The 18,543-nt window shown below is 41.1% G+C and overlaps 2 long non-coding RNA genes across 3 annotated transcripts; one reads left to right on the plus strand and one right to left on the minus strand.

Annotated features, from left to right (window-relative positions):
• Positions 1-7,398, minus strand: LOC118396966 (uncharacterized). Of its 2 annotated transcripts, none has more exons than XR_004828298.1 (4): positions 7,363-7,398; positions 3,730-3,815; positions 3,473-3,597; positions 1-832 (listed from the first exon to the last, which is right to left on the minus strand). It is a non-coding gene; the product is annotated as an uncharacterized LOC118396966 (long non-coding RNA). The 2 variants fall into 2 exon arrangements; XR_004828299.1 differs by lacking the exon at positions 7,363-7,398 and adding an exon at positions 3,934-4,017.
• A 677-nt stretch (positions 7,399-8,075) lies between these two features.
• On the plus strand, positions 8,076-9,743 carry LOC118396968 (uncharacterized). The gene is made up of 3 exons (XR_004828300.2): positions 8,076-8,162; positions 9,398-9,482; positions 9,594-9,743. It is a non-coding gene; the product is annotated as an uncharacterized LOC118396968 (long non-coding RNA).
• Positions 9,744-18,543: the final 8,800 nt, after the last annotated feature.

Consider the following 18,543-nt stretch of genomic DNA (forward strand, 5'->3'; position numbering starts at 1 on the left):
TGTTGTTAAATAGAGTCAAGCATTTTAATTATAAAATGAAACAAAGGGAGCCTTTAATTAAACACTGAATAAACTGCAACAAGCGATTGAATTCACGAATGCATTTGACTGTTTTTAATATTGGCAGTACTAGAGCTTAAATAAATTAATGTTTTTTTCTTGCTCTGTACCCAATGATTTATGAAAACTAAGTTGATGTCCTCATTGTGGTTTTACAAACTTGTTTTTTGCATTTTATGTACACACTTCAATAGAATACATATGAAATGCACATTGTTATATTTGGTAACACTTGCTTATTTTCCCTCAACTCCAAACCCATTCGATGCATTGAACAGATGTGGATGGAGCAATGTCTACATAAGTGCGCAAATTATAAACACGCTCTGATGAAGGCCATGAGGCCGATACATAAAGGTAGTTTTTCTTTTTGTACTACAACGAACACAAATATAAATGCCACATGCAACAATTTAAAAGATTGTACTGAGTTACAGTTCATATAAGGAAATCAGTCAATTGAAATAAAATTCATTGGGTCATAATCTATGGATTTCAAGACAAGACTGGAAATACAGATGGTCACAGATAAAAAAAGGTAGGGGCATGGATCAGAAAACCAGTCTGGTGTGACCACCATTTGCCTCATGCAGCGTGGCATCTCCTTCGCAGAGAGTTGATCAGGCTGTTGATTGTGGTCTGTGGAATGTTCTCCCACTCCTCTTCAATTGTTTTGTGAAGTTGCTGTATATTGGCAGGAACTGGAACACACTCTTGTACATGTCGATTCAGACCATCCCAAACACGCTCAATGCTTCTTGATATGCCACACCTGTCAGGTGGATGGATTATTTTGGCAAAGGAGAAATGCAAAGAAATTTGAGCACAACATTTGACAAAGTTTTTGTGCAAATAGAAAATTTCTGGGATCTTTTATTTCAGCTCGTGACAAATGGGACCAACATTTTAAATGTTGCGTTTATATTTGTGTTCAGTATAATGTGACCCTAAGACTCTCCAAAACACAATACTGTTCTCTGTTTTGCTGTATGTCCTCCAAAAGTGTCACGGGACTCATCTGAACGTATCACATAAAAACGAATGGATGTATGGAGGTCGTGTTTTGCCCATTAAAAAAAGGGGTTAAATATGTCCAAAAACACAAAAATATTTCCTGAGTTCTTTTTATTTTTTTATTTTTTTCCAAGGATAGATCAGCATTAATATTGGAGATAAATTGTAGGTTCCATCAATGTAATTGTCTGCATCACTTCCAATCCCCCATATATTTCTTTGCAAATATATACAGTTTATACATACCCACCCAGTCCAGGGTTCCTGCTCATTTTCACCACTCTCCACACAGCAGAACAACAGTGAAGATATCAAAACCACGAAACACATATGGAATCGTTGCAGTAAACAAAAAAGTGCCAAACAAATCAAAATATTCTCCATACTTGAGTCTCCTCAAAGCAGCCACCCCCTGCCCCGATGACAGACCCACACACTCCCGGCATTACCACAAACAGCCTCATGAGGTAGTCACCTGGAATGCATCTAAATTAACAGATGTGCCCTGTTAAAAGTACATTTTTGGGATGGTATACAGAAGATAGCCCTATTTGGTAAAAGTCCAAGTCTATATTATGGCAAGAACAGCTCAAATAAGCAAAGAGAAACGACAGTCCATCATTACTTTAAGACAATGCAAAAAATGTCACAAAAAACATCAAGAGCTATGATGAAACTGTCTCTAATGAGGACCGCCACAGGAAAGGAAGACCAAGAGTTACCTCTGCTGCAGAGGATAAGTACATTAGAGTTACCAGCCTCAGAAATTGCAGCCCAAATGAATGCTTCACAGAGTTCAAGAAACAGACACATCTCAACATCAACTGTTCAGAGGATACCGTGTGAATCAGGCCTTCATGGTTGAATTGCTGCAAAGAAACCACTACTAAAGGACACCAATAAGAAGAAGAAACTTGATTGGGCCAAGAAACACCAGCAATGGACATTAGACCGGTGGAAACCTGTCCTTTGGTCTGATGAGTCCAAATTTGAGATTTTTGGCTCCAACCGCCGTGTCTTTGTGAGACGTAGAGTAGTTGAGCGGATGATCTCTGCATGTGTGGTTCCCACCATGAAGCATGGCGGAAGAGGGATGATGGTGTGGGGGTGCTTTGCTGGTGACACTGTTGGTGATTTATTTAGAATTCAAGGCACACTTAACCACCATAACTACCACAGCATTCTGCAGCGATACGCCATCCCATCTGGTTTGCGCTTAGTGGGACTATCATTTGTTGTTCATCAGGACAATGACCCAACACCTCCAGGCTGTGTAAGGGCTATTTGACCAAGATGAAGAGTGATGGAGTGCTGCATCAGATGACCTGGCCTCCACAATCACCCGACCTCAACACAATTGAGATGGTTTGGGATGAGTTGGACCACAGATTGAAGGAAAAGCAGCCAAGTGCTCAACCTATATGGGAACTCCTTCAAGTGTGTCTGAAAAGCATTCCAGGTAAAGCTGGTTGAGACAATGCCAAGAGTATGCAAAGCTGCCACCAAAGCAAAGGTCGGCCACCCCCCAAAAAAACAAATACAAATCACACTTCGATCCGTTCAACACCCCTCTAGGTCACTACATGATTCCATAAGTGTCACCTCAGTTGCGATGTCCACAATACGTAAAGCTTAATAAAGAGCAGTGATACTATTAAGGGCTTTGTGCGGGTTTTTTTTTTCCTCATTTTTCTCAGTTCTCATAATACAAATCTGAGTCAAATTGAAAAGGTGTGCTATATTTGAAATTAGTAATACAGTATTTCATAAAACGTTACAATAGCAAATATTTTAAAACACAGTCATCACAGTAGGCTATAAGTCAATTATCTGAATATGTAGAAATGTACAATACTCAAAAGAATACCAAAGAATATTGAAGAAAATACTCAAGACAAAGCATCTATTGGATCACGTGGCTTTGTCATATTTCAAAGTTCTCATTAAATCAGTCAACGATTAAAATTCCTTACGGGTATTTTGGCTGCCATGGCTAAAGTTCAGTGGAACACCATGCAGATCCAGCGTGCAGTTCCAATGTTTATTTATGGTCAAATCCCCCAAGTTACACAAGACTCCAGCTTTCAAAAGGCTCATTTAGCATTTAGCACTAATCTTACCAGCGACAGAGCGTCACTCATTAGAACAGTGATGCATTGATATTTTGATCAAATTGATGTACTGTACACACATTGCAGTCAGATGTGTTCAAATACAACTTGAAATCTTTCAAATATTTTGGGTGTTTGATTTAACCTGTCTTGAGTGCCAGATTGACAGGGTTTGCACTTCCACGACTATTCTATTGGTTCCATTACCACATACAAGCTCAAGCAAGCCCAGCTAAAGTAGTTAAATGGGTTTGATATACAAAAACATCCAAAAGATTCATTATTACCTTATTAAGTATGACAATGATTATGGCTAGGAATAGAAAGTCTCCAGTGGAGCCTTCTATGATGGCAGGCAATGATTTCTCCACTGCCAGTTTCATTATCATCACCTCCACCTAAGAAGCAGAACCTCAAAACAGAACAGACAGAGCAAGACAGTTAAACTTTTCCAATAACGTAGGACAATTAATAAATAAAAAATGTTGAACTATCTATTCTATTATTTAAATTGGACATCTCTATTATTGAACGTTTAACTCACCGATTCCATCGATCTCAATTCCAGTGCTTCGAATCGATCTTCATCAAATCCCAGAGTGGCATTAGCTGTAATCTTCTCAGATGAACCTGTAATGATTGATGATGGATGGTCACAACAAAACATTTTGGACATACAAATCATAAAATGGGCATGGATCTTCATCTCGATATCGCAGAGGAAGTCAATAAAAGTGCATCTACCAACCTGAACTTCTCTGATTGAAGTTTCAGCCTCAACCGTGATTTCCTGTACATCTGTGACTGCACACTTAATGAGATACTCTCCAAAGGCCTGGAGGAATATCACATATTTACTACTCTAAAGGCAGCATACTCTCATTAAGTCAAAATAGTGACATTTAACCATTGTAGACATACATCACATGACTAAAACTATGTGGACACCTGCTTCTCGAACATCTCATACCAAAATCATGGGAATTAATGCTATAACAGCCTCCACTCTTCTAGGAAGGGTTTCCACAAGATGTTGTAACATTGCATTGGGGACTTGCTTCCATTCAGCCACAAGAGCATTTAGTGAGCTTGGGCACTGATGTTGGGCGATTAGGCCTGGCTCGCAGTCTACGTTCCAATTCATTCCAAAGGTGTTCGATGCGGTTCAGGTCAGAGCTCTGTGCAGACCAGTCAAGTTCTTCCACACCAATCTCGACAAACCATTTCTGTATGGACCTCGCTTGGTGTACAGGGGTATTGTCATGCTGAAACAGGAAAGGGCCTTCCCCAAACTGTTGCCACAAAGTTGGAAGCATAGAATGTAGAATGCCATCTAGAATGTCATTGTATGCTGTAGCGTTAAGATTTATTTTCACTGGAACAAAGGAGTATTGCCAGATCCATGAAAAACAGCCACAGACCATTATTCCTCGTCCACCAAACCTTACAGTTGGCACTATACATTTGGGCAGGTAGCGTTCTCCTGGCATCCACCAAACCCAGATTCACCCTTTGAACTGCCAGATGGTGAAGAGTGATTCATCACTCCAGAGAATGCATTTCCACTGCTCCAGAGTCCAATGGCGCGAGCTTACACCACTCCAGCTGACACTTGGTATTGCTCATGGTGATCCATGGCTGCTCGGCCATGGAAACCCAATTCATGAAGCTCCTGAAGAACAGTTGTTGTGCTGACGTTGCTTCCAGAGACAGTTTGGAACTCGGTAGTGACTGTTGCAACCGAGGATAGAAGATTTTTACGTGCAACGCGCCTCAGCACTCGGTGGTCTCGTTCTATGAGCTTGTGTGGCCTACCACTTCGTGGATGAGCTGTTGTTGCTCCTAGACATTTCCACTTCGCAATAACAGCACTTACAGTTGACCAGGGCGGCTCTAGCAGGGCAGAAATTTTACAAACTGACTTGGCATCCTATGACAGTGCCATCATAGGTGGTATCCTATGATGGTGCCACGGTGAAAGTCACTGAGATTTTCAGTAAGCCATTCTACTGCCAGTGTTTGTCTATGGAGATTGCATGGCTTTGTGCTTGATCTTAAGCACCTGTCAGCAACAGGTGTGGCTAAAATAGCCGAATCCACTAATTTGAAGGGGTGTCCACACTTTTGTATATACAGTGCATTTGGAAAGTATTCAGACCCTTTGACTTTTCCACATTTTGTTACATTGCAGCCTTATTCTAAAATGGATTAAATTGTTTTTCCCCCTCATCAATATACACACAATACCCAATAATGACAAAGCAAAAACTGTTTTATTTTTATTTTTGGAAAACAAAGTACAAAATTATATGAAATATCACATTTACATAAGTATTCAGACCATTTACTCAGTACTTTGAAGCACCTTGGGCAGCTATTACAGCCTCGAGTCTTCTTGGGTATGTTGCTACAAGCTTGGAACTGTATTTGTATCTGTATTTGGGGAGTTTCTCCCATTCTTCTCTGCAAATCCTCTCAAGCTCTGTCAGGTTGGAAGGGGATCGTTGCTGCACAGCTATTTTCAGGTCTCTCCAGAGATGTTAGATCGTGTTCAAGATGTTCAATCGGGCTCTGGCTGGGCCACTCAATGACATTCAGAGACCCGAAGCCACTCCTGCGTTGTTTTGGCTGTGTGCTTAGGTTCCTGTTGGAAGGTGAACATTCGCCCAGTCTGAGGTCTAGAGCACTCTGGATCAAGTTGTCATCAAGGATCTCTTTGTACTTTTCTCCGTTCATCTTTGCCTCGATCCTGACTAGTCTCCCAGTCCCTGCCGCTAAAGAACATCCCCACAGCATGATGCTGCCACCACCGTGCATCACCGTAGGGATGGTGCCAGGTAACCTCCAGATGTGACGCTTGGCATTGAGGCCAAAGAGTTCAATCTTGGTTTCATCAGACCAGAGAATCTTGTTTCTCATGGTCTGAGAGTCCTTTAGGTGCCTTTTGGCAAACTCCAAGCGGGCCGTCAAGTGCCTTTTACTGAGGAGTGGCTTCCGTCTGGTATATTGTTGAATTTATTATGGATTTATTATGGATAAATGAATAAACAATATCCCCATTTTAAATAGAATTGTGTCTAGATAAACTTATACTCTGTATGTTTAAATAGACAATATGAGTTCATAGGAAGAAATTGTGTGACAGGAGAAAGGAGTAATAAAACCATTCCAACTGCACAGGAACAAATGGGTTGTGGACTGTGTAAACACATGTCGTTAGCCTATGGTTGACCCAACCTGAAACTTAGCTCTGGGGTTTTTAGATTAGGCAGTGAGTGCATTCCTAGGGTTTCTGTTAATTAAACCTGTCAGTTCAGTGGTGATCGATAATGTTGAGGGGTCAAAAGTTATCTGGGAGTGTGTTAGTAAGTTAGAATGAACTCTTCACCTTACTTTGTCCTGTCGAGAGGGGGGTTCATTTAAGACAGTGAAATGACATCATGATCTGTATTTAAACTGATGCATTTGTTTTGAGTGGGAGCGCGCTCCGAGAATAAATTCTATTACCTATTATTTAAAGACTGGTCTGCATCAATTTTATGCAAACAAGAAATCTTGCAAATTCTCATAAAATAGACGAAGGGCTTTCAATTGATGAAAGCACATCGGCATAATTAAATTATACAAACATATATCTACCATAAAGGCCTGATTGGTTGAGTGCTGCAGAGATGGTTGTCCATCTGGAAGGTTCTCCAATCTCTACAGATTGGGTTCCTGGTCACCTTCCTGACCAAAACCTTTCTCCCCCAATTGCTCAATTTGGCCGGGCAGCCAGCTCTAGGAAAAGTTTTGGTGGGTCCAAACTTCTTCCATTTAGGAATGATGGAGGCCACTGTGTTCTTGGGGACCTTAAATGCTGCAGAAATGTTTTGGTACCCTTCCCCAGATCTGTGCTGAGGCACAATCCTGTCTTCAAGCTCTAGGGACAATTCTGTCAACCTAATGGCTTGGTTTTTGCTCTGACACGCACTGTCAACTGTGGGACCTTATATTGACAGCTATTGTAATGCTCCGGGTGTCGTGGGTGTGGAGTCAAACGCAGGAGACAGAGAGTGCAATGCTGTGCGTCTTTAATAGCACCAACGCACCACAGGGTGCTCACAATAGTAACGGCCCCAAACACAGGGAATGAAAATGTACAACGGAAAAATCACGACCAGGCACTAACACTTACCTCTACAACAGAGCCGAAGGTTACACTGAAATAATCCCGAACAACAACCAGGCGGGCCAGCTGTCTAATAAAGACAAACTAATCATACATAAACAGGTGCTACCAATAAACATACAAGGAGGGGGAGGAAAGACAATCAGTGGTAGCTAATAGGCCGGTGACGACGACCGCCGAGCGCCACCCGCCCGGGAAGGAAGCCACCCTCGGTCGGACTCGTGACAGCTATGTGCCTTTCAGAATCATGTCCAATCAATTTAATTTACCACAGGACTACAATCAAATAGTAGCAACATCTGAAAGATGATAAATGGAAACAGGATGCACCTGAGCTCAATTCCAAGTCTCATAGCAAAGGATCTGAATACTTACGTAAGTAAGGTATTTCTGTTTAATATTTTTTTTGTAAATTAGCTACAATTTCTAAAAACACGTTTTCACTTTGTCATTATGGGGTATTGTGTGCAGACTGATCTGGATTTTCATTCATTTTAGAATAAGACTGTAACTTAACAAAATGTGGAAAAAGTCAAGGGGTCTGAATACTTTCCGCATGCAATGTATAGTATAAGTTACTTTGACTAATATATTTCTTAAATGTCATTTTTGCTGACATTTTAAGAGAAATATGCTGTTTTATATGTTGATTTCATGAATCCTTTCACATTATAGGTGTCATGAGAAAGGATAGAACTCACTTTTACTTCTGCATTCACAGGGAATACACATCTCTCCTGGAATCCACACCAAATTATTATGTCAGGGACCTAACACTGGCTACTAAATATTACGAAAATATAAATGTAAGAATTTTTTAACTTAACTTAGGTGTAGTACTCTTGATTGTCATTTTGGCGTGATGCGCCTGTGGTGTTATTGTAACGTTAATGTATATAATAGTTTAGTTGTGTTTGTGCTCACCGTGAAGCTGAAAGGAAGAAAATATATGTAGAAAGATACTAGAAAAGTACAGTTCCTAAAGAAAATGTGTGTGCTTGCTAGCTTGTATTGACGGATACATTTTATTGATAGGTTAGGATAGACTTAACATGTGAAAGTTGGTTTTGTGTCTCTAGCTTGAACAATTCAACACCACTGTGTTCTTATGGTTGACATTTAAACCATTACGCTGTATGCTAATTAATGCAAATATGGATATGGTACACAAAGTATAAATAGCATAACAAATATTTAATAGGTTGGAACAGTCTGGACCTTATAATGTTTTTTTTATGTTGATAGTTTATAGGTGGTTAAACTAGAGTGGGTGGAATAATAATATGTATTGTAACGACCCTGGGTTTATAAGCGCGGAAATCGACACTGCCGTACGAGCACGCTGCACAGTCGATAGTGCGCCGGACCCCGGGCTAGAAGGTCGAGGGTTCGAGACCTGCTCCCTGCTGTTTCATTACACTGGTGTCAGAAGTGATCGGACCTTGCATCCATGACAGTGCGTGAGCGCGTTCCTGTAAAACGTAGACTCGCAAGCTAGCGCGAGGACGCGCTCTTTGAAAGGGGGGAGTAGTGTAACGACCCTGGGTTTATAAACGCGGAAATCGACTCTGCCGCACGAGCAGGCTGGAAGGTAGAGGGTTCGAGACCTGCTCAGGAGTAACAGCAACCTAATTTAATTGACAACATTATACATTAAACAGCGCTACCGTTTAATGTATAAACTCAGCGGAGAACGTTCTATCTCTCCATTCATTCATCTGCTATCTGAGCAGCTAACCGATCGCTGCAGCTGTACATAGTCTATCGGTAAATAGCCCACCCATTTTTACCTATCTCATCCCCATACTGTTTTTATTTATTTACTTTTCTGCTCTTTTGCACACCAATATCTCTACCTGTACATGACCATCTGATCATTTATCACTCCAGTGTTAATCTGAAAAATTGTAATTATTCGCCTACCTCCTCATGCCTTTTGCACACAATGTATATAGACTCCCCTTTTTTTCTACTGTGTTATTGACTTGTTAATTGTTTACTCCATGTGTAACTCTGTGTTGTCTGTTCACACTGCTACGAGGGAGCCACCGCCGTGTGATGTGGACTCCGTCTGTCACCAGGCCTCAACGAGTCTCCCCCTGGTGGCTTGTCCGTGATACGCCACAGTAAGTATCTTAAATGTTCATTCCTGATCAGTCAAATGGCGATATCATTGGTTATAAAGTATGTGTGGTTTTGGCTAATTGCTAATGTCATGTGTATTCAAATTCACACAGATGAACCTGGTGGACACTGCAGGGCATTAGATATCGTTCGTTGCCACTATCTCATGTGAGAGACAGACCAGTTCCTTGTCTTTTCTGTTAGCTACTAAGTAGACTAACTATTTCCACTAATATTAAATCTCTTACATTTTTTTGCTGTAGCACTTAAAGGCTGACGTTATCATCACTTTTATTCCAATGTGCCAGGAAGATATTGACAGTGGTCATCAAGGCTATGGTCGATGAGGGCCAAGTTGAGATCACCAAGAGATTGCCTCTCATATTTAAAATGCCAACTGGCATCCTGAAAGGTCAGAAAATATTTGCCTTAATTTGCCTTAATACAAAAGTTGCATTGTGGAAAGAACATATTCAGCAGCATGATAGTGTGAAATTATATCAGTTATCAACAGTCTGTAAACATTCCCTTCAGAGGAAATCAGCAAAGTTGACAATCCACCATCGAGAAGTTCCCCTTGGGTACTGAGACAAGGGTTCATCATCATCATTTTCCAGAATGACCCCCCCTGAACCTGGGCACAGTCCAGATTCCTCCAACCACAGCCAGAATGGCTCGCCCAAAACCAGGACTGATCACTCTTTTACATTCCGCTTTCAATTCACCTACTGTGGCGTTCAATCACAGAGGTGTGTACCATTTAGATGGTCTATTTCTCTATCAGATCTATTTCCCTACTACGTCAAATTGATTTTTTCCCTTGGGCCTCCTTTCAGATTGTTGATGGAAAATGTTTTTGGTATCTCAGATTGTTCTGGCAATTCTTACATAGAAACTTAATTGTGAGGAAAATGTTTTACATGCTTCTTACATTTGTATCACACAAAGCATTTTTTTAGAAACTCATGATGAAAGTGGCAATTTTAGGCCCTTCAGACCTAGACATGCCTCATGTAAGACCCTATGATCTGTGAACCGTACATGATACAGACAACATATTGTTGTCATTATACACCTTATTGTGTGCTCAAATATAGAGTATGTATAGATTCTGAAATACAATGTTTTCCATTAATTTATTCAACATTTAAAATATTTATATCTCAAAAGTACCCTTTTTGATTTAGCTTATTTTTTTACATTTTGTATTTGTAAAATGGTCTATTGGGTGAACGTTGAGGCAGATCAACTTCTGCATAATAGTCAAGGATCTATATTTCGAGATACCCGATTTAGTTAAGAATCACAGTGATCCAGATGGTCATTTATAGTGTGGAAGATCTAATGGAGTTACACCTGTATGTTTGCATGTAATTTCTCCCTTTCTAAGAATGACCTTCTACTGCAGCTATGCATTGAACAGCAGAGGTGGGACCAAGTCATTGTTTTACAAGTCACAAGTCTCAAGTCTTAGCACTCAAATCCCAAGTCAAGACCGTCAAGTATCAAGTCTTTAACTTTGAGTTTTGAGTCCTAAACAAGTCATAATGGGCTCTTTTTTTCACCTTTATTTAACCAGGTAGGCTAGTTGAGAACAAGTTCTCATTTATAACTGCAACCTGGCCAAGATAAAGCAAAGCAGTTCGACACATACAACAACACAGAGTTACACATGGAATAAACAAACATACAGTCAACAATACAGTAGAAAAGTATATACAGTGTGTGCAAATGAGGTAAGATAAGGGAGGTAAAGGCAATAAATAGGCCATGGTGGCGAAGTAACAATATAGCAATAAACACTGATGTGCAGGAGATATGTGCTACGCGTGCTCTTCACCAAATGTTAAAAATATGAAATTGTATTACAAGAGTAATAATTAGTATATTACATTTACGCAAATCATGAATGCTTTTAAAAATATCTATATATTTATTACTTTCCAAATAAACGGTATATTTACATGGAAATACATGGGTAGCCATGAGAAAGACACCCCCCCCCACAATCTTGGTTGCAATGATCATGTTCCCGCACTGACTGACTGTGTGGAGGCTCATTGATTTAACGTTACGTTATCCTACATGATACACTAGTAAAGTAATAAAATATATAGCTGTCGGCAATATTAGCCACAACTTCTTAAAATGTCGAATGAAGTTGGAAATTGTTGCGCCTCCATCTGTAATTTTCTTCCCACATGTTTTGCAAGTTGCAATCCATTTTTTGTTGATACAGCGTTGTCTTTATATCCCCAAAAAATAATTTTGGGTATCATCTTTCCAAGGGAGCCATCTGAATTCACCCGCTGACGTTCCTCTGCACTGCCACGCACAACATTTTCTCAGCTGGCACAATTTGATTGGCTGCTGTCCGATTCAAACTGTAATCCATTAAATGAAGAGTTGATGCGCTGCACACTTTTTTTAATAGCATCATTTTGTATATTTGGGCTTGGGGAGGGTATCAAGTCAGGTCTGGTCGGGTCATAAGGCTCAAGTCAAGTCATTGGTGTTAAAGTGAAAGTCAAGTCCAAGTCATCATATTTGTGACTCGAGTCTGACTCAAGTCCAAGTCATGTGACTTGAGTCCACACCTCTGAACAGTGTGTGAGAACTCAGCATGGAGACCCAAAAAGAGGAAGCAAAGGAGGATTACCCACTACCAGCACTAAAGAGTGAGGGAATTCTACAGGCTGAGCTGAGGTTTGCCAAAGGTAATGTGAATTTGTTGATGCAAGGACATCAGTTCAACATTTAGTTGTATTGTGTGTTCAAGGTTTTTATTTGTCATGTTTTAATACAAAAACATGAATTGTGTATTTCCAGTGCACACACATTAAAACTATTTAATAGGTTCAGCCAATTGCTATATATTGTGAGCAATTTGACTCTTGGTTGTGTTCTCTCCCCAGACTCCTGTTACATGTACACTACCGTTAAAAAGCCTGGGTTCACTTAGAAACGTCCTTGTTTTTGAAAGAAAAGCACTTTTTGTTTTGTCCATTAAAATAACATCAAATTGATCAGAAATAGTGTAGCCATTTTTTATGTTGTAAATGACTATTGTAGCTGGAAATGGCTGATTTTAATGGAATATCTACATAGGCATACAGAGGCCCATTATCAGCAACCATCAATCTGTGTTCCAGTGGTATGTTGTGTTAGCTAATCCAAGTTGATCATTTTAAAAGGCTAATTGATGATTAGAAAACACTTTTGCAATTATGTTAGCACAGCTGAAAATGGTTGTTCTGATTAAAGAAGCAATAAAACTGGCCTTCTTTAGACTAGTTCAGTATCTGGAGCATCAATATTTGTGGGTTCGATTACAGACTCAAAATGGCCAGAAACAAAGAACTTTCTTCTGAATCTCGTCAGTCTATACTTGTTCTGAGAAATTAAGGCTATTCCATGTGAGAAATTGCCAAGAAACTGAAGATCTCGTACAACGCTGTGTACTACTCCCTTCACAGAACAACTGTCTCTAACCAGAATAGAAAGAGGAGTGGGAGGCCCTGGTGCACAACTGAGCAAGAGGACAAGTACATTAGAGTGTCTAGTTTGAAAAACAGACGCCTCACAAGTCCTCAACTGGCAGCTTCATTAAATGGTACCCGCAAAACACCCATCTCAACGTCAACAGTGAAGAGGTGACTCCGGGATGCTGCAGTAGGGATGACCAGGGATGTTCTCTTGGTAAGTATGTGAATTAGACCAGATTTTCCTGTCCTGCTAAGCATTCAAAATGTCACGGGTACTTTTAGGTGTCAGGGAAAATGTATGGACTAAAAAGTACATTATTATCTTTAGCAATGTAGTGAAGTAAAAGTAAAAGTTGTTAAGAATATAAATAATAAAGTACAGATACCCCCCCAAAAATGACTTAAGTAGTACTTTAAAGTATCTTCACTTAAGTACTTTACACCACTGATAACACTTTATCCCCCCCAGTTAGACTTCCATTGTGATACAGATGTCTGTAGAAGATCCAGCGGCTCAACGCTCTGTAACAGAAGTAAGTTTAAGTAGGTCCTATTATTGAGTGTAGTCTGGCCCAGGAGTGTGAAGGTGAACGGAAAGGCACTGGAGCAACGAACCACCCTTGCTGTCTCTGCCTGGCTGGTTCCTCTCTCTCCACTGGGATTCTCTGCCTCAAACCCTGTTACTGGGGCTGAGTCACTGGCTTACTGGTGCTCTTCCATGCCGTCCCTAGGAGGGATGCATCATTTGAGTGGGTTGAGTCACTTACGTGATCTTCCTGACTGGGTTGGCGCCCCCCCTAGGGTTCAGCCGTGGCGGAAATCTTTGTGGGCTGTACTCGGCCTTGTCTCAGGATGGTAAGTTGGTGGTTGAAGATATCCCTCTAGTGGTGTGGGGGCTGTGCTTTGGCAAAGTGGGTGGGGTTATATCCTGCCTGTTTGGCCCTGTCCGGGGGTATCGTCAGATGGGGCCACAGTGTCTCCCGACCCCTCCTGTCTCAGCCTCCAGTATTTATTCTGCAGTAGTTTATGTGTCAGGGGATAGGGACAGTCTGTTTTATATGGAGTATTTATCCTGTCTTATCCGGTGTCCTGTGTGAGTTTAAGTATGCTCTCTCTAATTCTCTCTCTTTTTCTCTCTATCTTTCTTTCTCTCTCGTTCTTTCTCTCTCTCAGAGGACCTGAGCCCTAGGACCATGCCTCAGGACTACCTGGCCTGATGACTCCTTGCTGTCCCCAGTCCACCTGGCCCTGCTGCTGCTTCAGTTTAACCTGTTCTGCCTGCGGCTATGGAACCCTGACATGTTCACCGGACGCGCTACCTGTCCCAGACCTGCTGTTTTCAACTCTCTAGAGACAGCAGGAGCGGTAGAGATACTCTGAATGATCGGATATGAAAAACCAACTGACATTTACTCCTGAGGTGCCAACCTGTTGCACCCTCGACAACCACTGTGATTATTATTATTTGACCCTGCTGGTCATCTAAGAACATTTGAACATCTTGGCCATGTTCTGTTATAATCGCCATCCAGCACAGCCAGAGGACTGGCCAGCCGTCATAGCCTGGTTCTTCCTAGGTTCTGGCCTTTCTAGGGAGTTTATCCTAGCCACTCTGCTTCTACACCTGCATTGGTTGCTGTTTGGGGTTTTAGGCTGGGTTTCTGTACAGCACTTTGTGACATCAGCTGATGTAAGAAGGGCTTTATAAAGGAATTTTATGTATTTATTGACTTATTATCAAAGCGAAGTAAAGTGTTTACTTTGCTTTGGAATAGGTCCCATTCTCTGAATACATGTGTTATCAATAAGTCCCAAGTCTATTCTCCCTAGAGTGGCGCAGCGTTCTGAGGCACTGCATCTCAGTGCTAGAGGCATCACTACAGACACACTGGTTTGAATCCAGGCTGTATCACAACCGGCCGTGATTGGGAGTCCCATAGGGCGGCGCAAAATTGGCCCAGGGTTGGCCGGTGTAGGCCATCATTGTAAATAAGAATTTGTTCTTAACTGACTTGCCTAATTTAAAAAAGGTTCAATAAAAAATAATAGGGAGGAGGCAAATAGGAGTGCTGAGAGAACAACAAAGGAAGAGTGATCTGCAGCACACCATTGTCCCTGGTGGACCTGTCATCCTTCAGGTGTAAATAATTTGGGACACACTTGCTCTTGTTTTATTGATTGATTTATGTTTGCCATAGGCAAGACCAAAAATTGCTGTCCCTGCAAAACTAGAATAGTCCCAGTAAACAAAATCATGTTGAAAAGATGTGTAAAATACATATTTTCCAGATGTTGAAGTTAGGTTCAATTTAGGTTCTGAATGGAAGGTGAAAAGTATGTTATGTATGTTTAAACTACACATTTTACAGGAAGTTGAAAACGCATATTTTTCAAACATTAAAAAATAGGTATTTTCCAGAAGGTGAAATAAGGTTCAGTTCAGAAAGAAAGTTGAAATTGCTTATTTTCCGGATGTTGAAATCAGGCTAATTTTGGTTCTGAATGAAAGTTGAAAATTTAAAAATATAATAAAAATCTTTCTTTGGGCCAAGTCAAGGCTGGTCCAGACCTGACATAATCTGAACTAAACAAAGGAGCCTATGATTGGTTCAGACTTGGTCCGGACCAGACCAAAAATCTATGTCTGTGGACTTTGAAATCAAGGCTGGTCTGGACCGCAAAATATCGGAACCAAAAGAATACATCCAAAAGGCGTCAGTGTCAGTCCATACTTTACTGAGGTGTAGCCTGCAATGTTGCCTTAAATCAAATTGTATGAATGCCCATCTATGTGGTAAGCCTACTATTTGTAAAACACCAAGAAACTATGTCCAAAAGTTGTCGTCTCTTGACTACTGGGGTGTAACCTACCATGTCGCGGCAATAGAATTTGATGAATTCCCATCCATGTGGTAGGCCCACCATTTGTAAAACAGGCCATTGCATTGGCTTTATTAGTCCTGATTCCTTTGATTAAACAATTTGGATATTTAAGCTCTGAATATCAGCTCCCCAACTTTATCAGGAGTAATCGCAAGGCTATTTGTAATGTGTTTACACAGCGGTAAAAATGCGGAAGTATTTTATTATTCACTGTGATCAGCTTGTCAAACATTGACGGATGCAAACTTGAAACCACTGATCATGACAATGGGGTGAAACTCCTGGACAACAGTTGTGATTGTCCCTTCCATATTGTCCATTTTACTTTGACCTGTCCTGTTTTTAGGATATGTTGTTTGTTAACATGACAGCTCATGTTAATTTATTTGCACGAAAACATCCTGTGACGTACTGCATTATATATATATGCCATTTAGCAGACGCTTTTATCCAAAGCGACTTAGTCTGTGTGCATACATTCTACGTATGGGTGGTCCCGGGAATCAAACCCACTACCCTGGCGTTACAAGCGCCATGCTCTACCAACTGAGCTACAGAAGGACCACATTAGCATTGAGGCTAGCTTTTTCAAACAGAAATTTGCATCATGTAGCACTAATTCCAAAAATGTTTGGGACACTGTAAAGTCCATGGAGAATAAGAGCACCTCCTCCCAGCTGCCCACTGCACTGAGGCTAGGAAACACTGTCACCACCGATAAATCTATGATACTTGATCATTTCAATAAGCGTTTTCTACGGCTGGCCATGCTTTCCACCTGGCTACCCCTACCCCGGCCAGCAGCTCTGGACCCCCTGCAGAAACTTGCCCAAGTCCCACCCGCTTCTCCTTCATCCAAATCCAGACAGCTGATGTTCTGAAAGAGCTGCAAAATCTGGATCCCTACGAAGCAGCTGGGCTAGACAATCTGGACCCTCTCTTTCTAAAATTATCTGCAGAAATTGTTGCAACCCCTACTACTAGCCTATTCAACCTCTCTTTCGTATCGTCTGAGATCCCCAAAGATTAGAAATCTGCCGCAGTCATTCCCCTCTTTAAAGGGGGAGACACTCTAGAACCAAACTGTTATAGACCCATATCCATCCTGCCCTGCCTTTCTAAAAGTTTTCGACTCTGTCAATCACCACATTCTTATCGGCAGACTCAATAGCCTTGGTTTCTCAAATGACTGCCTCGCCTGGTTCACCAACTACTTCTCAGATAGAGTTCAGTGTGTCAAATCGGAGGGCCTGTTGTCCGGACCTCTGGTAGTGCCTCAGGGTTCAATTCCCGGGCAATTTTTTTTTCTCTGTATATATCAATGATGTCGCTCTTGCTGTGGGTGATTCCCAGATCCACCTCTATGCAGACGACACCATTCTGTATACATCTGGCGCTTCCTTGGACAATGTGTTAACAAACCTCCAAACAAGCTTCAATGCCATACAACACTCCTTCCGTGGCCTCCACCTGCTCTTAAACGCTAGTACAACTAAATGCATGCTTTTCAACCGTTCACTGCCCACACCTGCCCGCCTGACTAGCATCACTACTGGACGGTTCTGACTTGGAATATGTGGACATCTACAAATACCTAGGTGCCTGGCTAGACTGTAAACTCTCCTTCCAGACTCATATGAAACATTTCCAATCCAAAATTAAATCTAGAATCGGCTTTCTATTTCGCAACAAAGCATCTTTCATTCACGCTGCCAAACATACCCTAGTAAAACTGACTCTCCTACTGATCCTCGACTTCAGTGATGTCATTTACAAAATAGTCTCCATTACTCTACTCAGCAAACTGGATGCAGTCTATCACAGTGCCATTCGTTTTGTCTCCAAAGCCCCATATATATACAGTGCCTTGCGAAAGTATTCGGCCCCCTTGAACTTTGCGACCTTTTGCCACATTTCAGGCTTCAAACATAAAGATATAAAACTGTATTTTTTTGTGAAGAATCAACAACAAGTGGGACACAATCATGAAGTGGAACGACATTTATTGGATATTTCAAAAAATTTTAACAAATCAAAAACTGAAAAATTGGTTATCCCAAGACCAATGCAGTGTGATCACTGTAAAGTAAAGTTTTTGGTCATGTTCCAAGTGTTTGCAGAAGGGAGAAACCGAGATGTCCAAGTTGTGGAAAATATAATATAATGTGTTATAAAGTGATGAAAATGTGACATGTTGCAATTGTGGTGGGAACCGTGAAGCCACGTCTTTTGAATGCCCCACAAGGGTGAAAGAAAATGTGGTGGCCAAAGTCAGGGCTGTCCAGAGCATTTCATATGCAGCAGCTGTTAAAAGGTTTGGGTTTGAATGGTGCTCCTGAAGAGTCCATGGTGGTGGATAAGCCTTCACTGCAGGCTGCAGGGGTTGCCTTTCACCAGCAGGACCCTGATATTTTAAAGGTTAAGAGGGTGGACTTTGTGTCTTTGTTGATTAATGGCACTGACAAAGTGGAGAAAAGGTCCAGGAAAATATAGAGTTATTTGGAAAATTCTCACAAGCTGTACCACCCTCTCAGGCCCTAAAGCCTGATAAGGCACATATGGAGATTTGAAAGAAGGAAGAAGTGTACGTTTTGTTTTTGTCAATTTACGATTTTTATTTGGGTTCATTTTTTTAATACACCTTTTGGGGTTGTAGTCACCCATAAAACCCACAGAAGAAGAAGAATACTTTTTC

This window comes from Oncorhynchus keta, chromosome 18, assembly GCF_023373465.1.
Source record: "Oncorhynchus keta strain PuntledgeMale-10-30-2019 chromosome 18, Oket_V2, whole genome shotgun sequence".
Taxonomy (NCBI): domain Eukaryota; kingdom Metazoa; phylum Chordata; class Actinopteri; order Salmoniformes; family Salmonidae; genus Oncorhynchus; species Oncorhynchus keta.